Genomic DNA, 9,006 nt, shown 5'->3' with positions numbered 1-9,006 from the left:
GTTGGCGCCCACCGTGGGGCTATCGCACGATGGTGTCGAGTTCTTGAAGGGCTGCTCTGAAAGGCTTAAGGGGTACGTGGTTGGCCGGATGACCAAAAGTCATCGCGGCAAGCTCTACATCAACGATGAAGGATGGGGCCCCTAGGCCGGCTCAATCGAGTACGGGTACCGGGTCCCCTTTGGCGGAATTCACGTCTTCATCGGCAAAATCAGTGAACCGGGCCCTGAGCCGGACATCTGCACCGACCTCGTCAAGACGGCTCAGCGTGCAAGCCCTGCCCAGGTGAAACCCGCCATGAAGCGTGCGTTCGTAGGATGTGTCCATTGGATCGGATCTGAACCGGTGTCTGAAGGTGAGATAGTTATTTATTCCGATGACGAGTCATCCACTGGTGAAACCGAGTCCCTGTACCAAGTTCAGGATGGTGTGTTCAAAGGATATTCTGACGGCAACAGTATTCCGGACCTCCTTGAACCGCCGAGTCGGGTTGCTGTTTTCATGGCCGGAACACAGCCTACTCTGCAGTGTTCGTCAAATGCAGCAATGAATACCGGATCAGCAGCCGTGGCAGGAGGCCCGGCGTGCCGACCGGCTCAAGTCCTCTCCGGTTTGATGGACGACTGGGCTACCTTGTTGACCTCGGCAGTTACCCCGGAGATGCAAGATCAGCATAATGCGAATATTGTGAAGCTGAAGGACCAGATAACACAAGCCAAGGAGGATCTAGCAGCGGAGGACGCTAGGTTGGCTGAAGAACGGGTCGCTTTGGATGCCCAGTCACAACAGATACATGCGCAAAACTACCGACTCCTATTGGATCAGAATGCAACACATGACGTAATGCGGAGAAAGTATCGGTCGCGTCTTCCATCAATCTACGAGGGAATGAATCTTTTCAACACGCCAGGGGCTGGGCCAAGTAATCCGATACCCACAAACCGGACTGACGCACCAAGGGCAGCACCGGATCAACCACAGATGATGGAACCATCTCGACAAACAGATAACCCGCCGCAATACGTGCCTACTCCGCCGGGTCACTTCTCCAGTCCTTTGGATAATATGATTGCTTCAGCATCTCGCTTGGCAGCTATTCCGATGGAAGGCGATTCACTGGCAGCAATTGAGACACGGCGGGCCAGAGATCTTCTTCAAACCGCCGTGGTGCAGTAGCAGGCTTATTCCTACAGTCGGGATATAATTCATTCCACTCCTCATCCGAGCAAAAGTTATAGCAGGCACATGGATGAACCGGAAGTGTCTAGCAGTGCACATCACCGGAATGTTCCCCAAAGGCCCAATCTGGCACGTGGTGAAGTAAATGCTCAGGATGTGGTGGATAATGGCAGGGCACGAAGGGAGGCCGCTTTGGCAGCACAACATGCGGGTCATTATCAACCCGCCCCGGTTCAACCTGCGACGTCAGTAGACCGTGGTACCGGGTTAGCCTTTAGCTCCTGGAGAGTGCCTTGTCTTATTCCGGCTCTACGCAATGTGCGACTGCCTAAGGATTTCAAGGGTCCACGTAAGGTGCCGAATTACATGGCGGATCAACCACCAGAAGCGTGGATTGAAGTTATGAGATGGCGATGGAGATGCTGGACGTGGATGAAGCGGCTTGTGCAAAGTATTTCACGATGATGTTGGAAGGGACAGCCCGTACTTGGTTGAAAAACTTACCAGCTAACTCCATCGAATTGTGGGATCAGTTGAAGGCCCGGTTTATAGCCAATTTCAAAGACACCTGCAAACAGCCCATGTCTATTGTGGATCTGGATGCCTGTGTTCAAGGGGAGAACGAGTCAACTACTCATTGGGTGCGTCGGGTTTCAGAAGTTTTGCATTCTTCAGACCGGATTAACGCTGGTCAGGCAATCATCACTCTGGAACGCAATTGCCGGTTTAAGTCACTAAAGATGAAGTTGGGACGGCTCAAGCGCCATTGCGATGATTTGGGCACCCTCATGGCCGCCTTGGTCAAATATGCCGATTCTGATAATACCAAGGATCCCGATTCTGATGAGGAGAAATCGGAGAAGGGAAAGAAGAACGACGGTGCCAAGGGTCACCAGCACAACCAAGGAGGCCATGGGAACAACGGTAAGCGTAAAGTGGATTCAGATTTCGTAGCTAACGCTAATGTGCAGCGTCGTAAGGGTAAACCACCCCAGCGTGGCGGCGGAATGAATCTGGAGCGTCTGATGAATCAGCCCTGCCCAAAGCATGGGACCAAGGAGGTTCCTACAACGCATCTCTGGAAGGATTGTCACATTATGAAGGAGTTCAAAAACTCTAATCTTTTCCAATATGATCAAGGGCCATCAGGCGGTTCAGGTCCAGGTTTTCATGGTGGCGGCGGTTCAAGCTCTGGATTTCAGAATAATTAGGGCAACCAGAACAACCAAGGTGGTAATAGCCAGCAGAATAATCAAGGAAATCAGCAGCAGTCGGGTTACCAGAGTCACCCAAAGTAGTTGAACGGTGGGCAATATCATGTGTTTACCACTAGTTTGTGCAAGCGTGATCAGAAGCTTCACAAGAGGGCAGTTAATGCCGTTGAACTGGCAGCACCACGTTATCTGCGGTGGTCCGAACAACCTATTGTGTGGAGTAGGGAGGATCATCCGCCCCGGGTTGACAATCCGGGTCACCTGGCTTTGGTGGTGGCACCTCAGGTGGGAGGTTATAAGTTCACCAAGGTACTCATGGATGGAGGAAGCAGTATCAACATTCTGTATTATGAGACCTTCCGTCGCATGGGGTTGACAGACAAGAGTCTTAAACCGTCCAACACTGTTTTTCATGGTGTGGTACCAGGTAAATCGGCATATCATGTTGGTAAGATTGCTTTGGAAGTTGTGTTTGGTGATGAGCATGATTCCCGGTCTGAGACATTGACCTTTGAAGTGGTGAGAATCAAGAGCCCATACCACACATTGTTTGGGCGACCGGCTTATGCAAAGTTCATGGCGAGGCCATGTTATATTTACTTACAGCTCAAGATGCCGGGTCATAAAGGGACCATCACGGTTCATGGAAGTCATAAAATTGCTTTGGATTGTGAGGAAGGTGATGCGGCCTATGCTGAGTCAGTTTGTGCTACAGAGGAGCTGAAGTTTTATAAGGAAAATGTTGATCCGGCAAACATGACCCCTCTGAAGAAGCCCACCACTAAGCATGACCCAACTCCGCATTTCAAACCGGCTGATGAGACTAAACTTGTTGACTTCGTTCCTGGTGATTCGTCCAAGCAGTTCAGCATCAGCACAAATCTGGATCCAAAATAGGAAAGCGTGCTCATCGAGTTCATCCGTGAGAACCGGGACATTTTTGCATGGAAGCCTTCTGACATGCCAGGTGTACCGAGGGAACTCGCTAAGCACACTCTTAATATTGATCCCAAGTTTAAAGCGGTCAAGCAATTTCTTCTTTGCTTTAATGAGGAAAGACGCAAGGCAATTGGTGAAGAGGTAGCCCGGCTGTTGGCTGCTGGATTTATCGTTGAAGTATTTCACCCTGAATGGTTGGCTAATCCGGTGCTTGTTCTTAAGAAAAACGGCACTTGGCGTATGTGTGTAGACTACACCGATTTGAATAAAGCTTGTCCGGCCGATCCCTTTGCTCTCCCGCGTATTGATCAGATTATTGATGCGACAGCGGGTTGTGAGCGCCTGAGTTTTTGGATGCTTATTCAGGTTATCATCAGATCAAGATGTCAGTTAAGGACCAGGAGAAGACAGCCTTCATCACTCCCTTTGGAGCCTTCTGCTATGTTTCTATGCCCTTTGGGCTCAAGAGTGCCCAGGCAACTTATCAGCATTGTGTGCAGAATTGTCTCCACACGCAGATTGGGCGTAATGTTCATGCCTATGTGGATTGCATTGTGGTCAAATCCAGGAAGAAGGAAACACTAATAGATGACCTCAAGGAGACATTTGACAATCTTCCGGTTTACAAAATGATGCTCAATGCGGATAAATGTATTTTTGGTGTTCCGTCAGGCAAGCTCTTGGGCTTTCTGGTGTCCAACAGAGGCATTGAGGCTTATCCGGAAAAAATCAAAGCAATTACATCCCTGGCTAAACCAAAGTGTATTAATGATGTTCAACGTTTGGCGGGTCGGATTGCAGCCCTTAGTCGGTTTATCAGCCATTTGGGAGAGAAGGCAATTCCTTTGTATCAGATATTGAAAAAGACAGATGATTTCGTCTGGAGTGACGCAGCTAATGCGGCTTTTGAGGAGTTAAAGCGGCAATTGGTTGAACAGCCGGTTCTTGCAGCTCCGGTTGATAATGAGCCCTTGCTATTATACGTGGCTGCCAATGCCCGAGCGGTCAGTGTGGCAATTGTGGTTGAACGTAAGGAGGCTGGGAAGGAGTATCCAGTTCAATGACCCGTGTATTACATCAGTGAAGTCCTGATCGAGTCAAAACAACGCTATCCACATTGGCAGAAGTTGGTGTATGGGGTTTTTATGGCAAGTCGAAAGCTCAAACAATACTTCCAAGGCCATCCCATCATAGTGGTTAGTTCTGCTCCTTTGGTTGATATAATTCAAAACAGGGAAGCAACTGGCCGGGTTGCAAAGTGGGCAATTGAGCTTGGTCCACATGGTTTGAAGTATGTGCCCCGAACAACCATCAAATCCCAGGCACTTGTGGATTTCATCAATGATTGGACCGAGTTGCAAGCACCAGAGGACAAACCGGATAATACGTACTGGACTATTCATTTTGATGGATCCAGGCAATTGGAGGGCTCGGGGCTGGAGTTGTCCTTACTTCCCCTCGAGGTGATAAATTTGCTATGTTCTCCGCTTGATGTTTCCCTGTACTAACAATGCAGCTGAGTACGAAGCTTTACTCCATGGTCTACGGGTGGCTAAAGAGATGAACTTAAGTCGAGTTCGTTGTTTTGGAGATTCTGATCTGGTGGCTCAACAAGTTTCTGGTACTTGGGATTCTAAGGATCCACTCATGGCGGCTTACAGACGTGAGGTGGATATTGTGGCGGGTCACTTCAAAGGGTATCAGGTTGAGCATATCGATCGGCGCAAAAATGAAGCAGCAAATGCTTTAAGCCGACTTGGATCTCAGCGCAAACCGGTACCTCCCAATACCTTTTTAGATATCTTGCATAACCCATCTGTTAAGTTGCCTACAGAAGAGGATTTGGTTGTTCCTGATCCGGAGGCTCATTTGGTGGCCGCTTTACACGTTGTGCCCGATTGGATGGTTCCATATCTAGCGTATATGAACCGGGGCGAGTTACCAGATGATGAAGTTCTGGCTCGGCAGATAGTCCGGCGATCCAAGTCCATGGTTATTCACAATGGCGAGTTACACCGCTGTAGCGTTTCAGGCATATTTCAGCGTTGTGTTTCTCTGGAAGAAGGCCAAGAGATCCTACAGGAAATACATGAAGGGGATTGTGGTCATCATGCCGGTTCAAAGTCCCTGGTTGCAAAGGCTTTTCGACATGGGTTCTACTGGTTGACAGCTCATGCTGATGTGGAGGATTTAGTAAAGCGATGTGATGCTTGTCAAAAGTTTTCATGCAGAGCTCATGTTCCGGCTCAAGAACTACGGATGATTCCCGTCACTTGGCCTTTTGCCACTTGGGGGCTTGATATGGTGGGACCCTTTAAACGTTCCAAGGATAAGAAGACCCACCTGTTGGTGGCGGTCGATAAATTCACCAAGTGGGTTGAAGCGGAGCCTGTCAGCAAGTGTGATGCAGCTACGACGGTTCAATTTCTCAAAAAGATTATCTTCCGCTTTGGTTTTCCACACAGTATTATCACAGATAATGGTACAAACCTTTCTAAAGGTGAGATGGAGGATTTCTGTCAAAGAGAGCACATTCGGCTTGACTTAGCATCTGTGGCGCACCCTCAGACCAACGGTCAAGCAGAGAGAGCCAACCAAGAAATTTTGAAGGGTATTAAACCCCGGTCATGATTCCCTTGAAGCGGACGTCGGGTTGTTGGGTGGAAGAGTTACCTTCTGTCTTATGGAGCATCAACACCACCCCCAATCGATCAACTGGATACACACCTTTCTTCATGGTGTACGGGGCAGAGGCGGTCCTTCCAAGTGATATTCGTCATGACTCGCCCCGGGTTGCTAATTATGTTGAAGCGGACAACGAGCAAGCACGCCAAGAGGCGCTGGACCTGTTAGATGAGAAACGGGACATGGCTTTGGCTCGATCGGCGGTTTATCAACAAGACCTGCGGCGTTATCACAGCCGCCGGGTTAGGACAAGAACCTTTCAAGAAGGCGACTTGGTGCTTCGGCTCATCCAGGATCAGACCGACATGCACAAGTTATCCCCACCTTGGGAAGGGCCCTTTGTGGTCAGCAAAAATCTGCACAACGGATCATACTACCTCATTGACGTTCGAGACAACTCACGCAGCTCTGAGGAGGAGACCCGGCGGCCGTGGAACATAGCTCTCCTACGGCCTTACTACACTTGAGCCATAGGCTTTTCTTATGTACATATTTCGACAATGTATATATTATGATCAATAAAGTAAACTAGCATCCTTGCTATAAGCAGGGCCTCTGCTGTTTTTTCTCAAATATCCTTTGAGTTACATGGGGGCTTCAGCTGACAAAGCGGAGTACTACCTGTTAAACCGGCTATCATGCCACAATACAGCTTGGGAGCTTCACACCCAAGGGGCCAAAGAGAGTCTGGATGCTATGCACAGCTCAAACATAGGCACCCAATGAGCACAGCTCATCATGTTACTTGGGGGCTCCTTGTGTCAAATACCAAGGAGTTTGAAAGGACCCTTGTAGCTGGATATCGACCCACGGCTTGGAAGCCTGGTATATTTACCTAAAACCCCAGGTTAACCTGCCTTCATCAAGTAAGCCACTCCTATCCAGGTAATCCTAGCATGACCCTCTGAACATTTGACAATTACTCTCATTGAGACCCTGAACTTTTCAAAGTTAAAATGGTGATTGGTTAGTTGGAGGCCCATCTTAAAAGGCTTTGTCAAATGGATTAACTCAGCGACCTGGCAGCCCAGGAAAAGCCTCGAATTTGGGCCTGGCAGCCCTTGAAAAGCCTCGACTACACGGTTTTATTTGCGTTTGTCATTTTTCTTTTGATAAATTCTATGTTAAACCGGTGTCTATGACCTGGTATGGCTTTTCAGTCATTTTCTTAGCCCGGTGTTCCTTCAACCGGCTTGGTTTTCAACTACAAGTTGACAGACCATATTATCAAACCAGAGTTTTCATAACCCGGCCTGGCTTTGACAACTTGTCACCAGTTTTGATCATCTGAGGTTCATTATAACCCGGCATGACTTATTATATGCCATCAATGCATGATGGAGTTATTCAAAAATTCCAGATTTGGGTTTTTACCCTTATTACAATCAAAGTTGGTAAACCAACTAATGTGATATCACATCACAGGTATGAGTTATTTCATATTTCTTAAAGGTTTGATTATCAATCAAGCTTTATCTTGGGCATTATGACCCGTCCGGCGGTAAACCGCCAGGACAATTCTTTTTATGCAGGCATAGGGATTGCATATTATGATATATGAGCCAACATTGAAATTTTCATGACGGATCACATAAAGTATTTCCCGCTGCACGATGGCAGCAGATCAAAGTATTTTTGCTACCCTATTACAAGGCGCCTAACGGCCCAAAATATGGAATTGTCTTAAACCAAACAGTTTTCTGCAATATCCACCGGATTGCCGGATCAAGCTTCCTCGCCATGTTGACGTGAAGTGGAGGGGTCATCTAGCATCGGTTCAACCTCCTCCTCCCCATCCAGTGGCTGGAAGTCAGTAGTGGTCCAGTCAATCCGGGTTAAGGCCTGAAAGACAGCCTCTTCACTTATAAGATCAGTCGGATCAACGTCAGGGGCGTAAGTGTGCTTACGGGTTGGCGGAATAAGATTTTGCACTTCCGGAATGACAGCCTCAACCCGTTTGTTGTCAGCATCATAGAAGGACCGGTGAACCGTCAAGTTTGCTTCGTCTGCCAACTGACTCGCCAGAGGACGCATCTCCCTTGTCACACGTTTGAGGGCATCGTTATCAAACACTGCCCCATTTTCTTGTTCACTGGGAAAGCCCTTGGCAATATCGACCGGATCAAGGTCAGCTATCCATGCCTTGGCTCGGGTGAGTGCTAACAAAGCGCCAGCCCTGGCGGCGGATCGCTTCACCTCTTCTATCTGAGCTAGCGTCATAGATAACCTGGCCAGAGTGTCCTTGATCAGAGTTGGGGCCGCATTGTCATAAGAAGTTGCACAGATAACCCGTTGGGCACCGGTATACAGTTGTTCAATCAGCGTATAGGCGGCCTTGAGCTTCATCCATATATCAGAGCCCAGATGAGCAATGCGGCTACCTACAGCGGTTTAAGGATTTCATGTTAAACCGGCAAAATTTCAAAGCGGAACATTCACAAAAGCTTTGGCAAACAGTACTTACCAAATATTGCAGAAGTCATGGCATTGACTTGGCGCTTTAATCCAGTAAGCTCTTCCGTCACCGGTTTAAGAGCCGATTCAGCGTCTTCGCCCGCTTCAGCAATCCGGCCTTTTCGGCATCCCAGTTGGCCCGCTCAGACTTAAACCATTCTTTGAGCTGCTCCATGGTGGTTAAGGCGGTTTTCAATTCATCCCTGGCCTTGGTGGTTTCTGCTTGTTGGGATTTCAGATTTTCTTGAAGATCGGCAATTTGAGAGACTTGTTGATTTATCTCACTCTGCAACAGTAAGAAGAGCATGTCAATACCTTTTTGAAAGTCCCAAGCATATAACTAGTTATACACTTGGAACTTGGGGGCTAATGTGGATCACTTTTTTCTACTGATTATTGAAGTCCCACGGATTAATACAAGTTTTAATCATGTCACTTGGGGGCTAATGTGTGTTTGATCAAAAATACACAAGGAATGTCAACAAAGTACAGTATGGAATATACAAAGTCCCGATTTGACTTTCTAAAGACAAACCG

The sequence above is a fragment of the Triticum aestivum genome, chromosome 3B (genome assembly GCF_018294505.1).
Source record: "Triticum aestivum cultivar Chinese Spring chromosome 3B, IWGSC CS RefSeq v2.1, whole genome shotgun sequence".
Taxonomy (NCBI): domain Eukaryota; kingdom Viridiplantae; phylum Streptophyta; class Magnoliopsida; order Poales; family Poaceae; genus Triticum; species Triticum aestivum.
Note: the sequence above shows the minus strand (reverse complement) of the source record.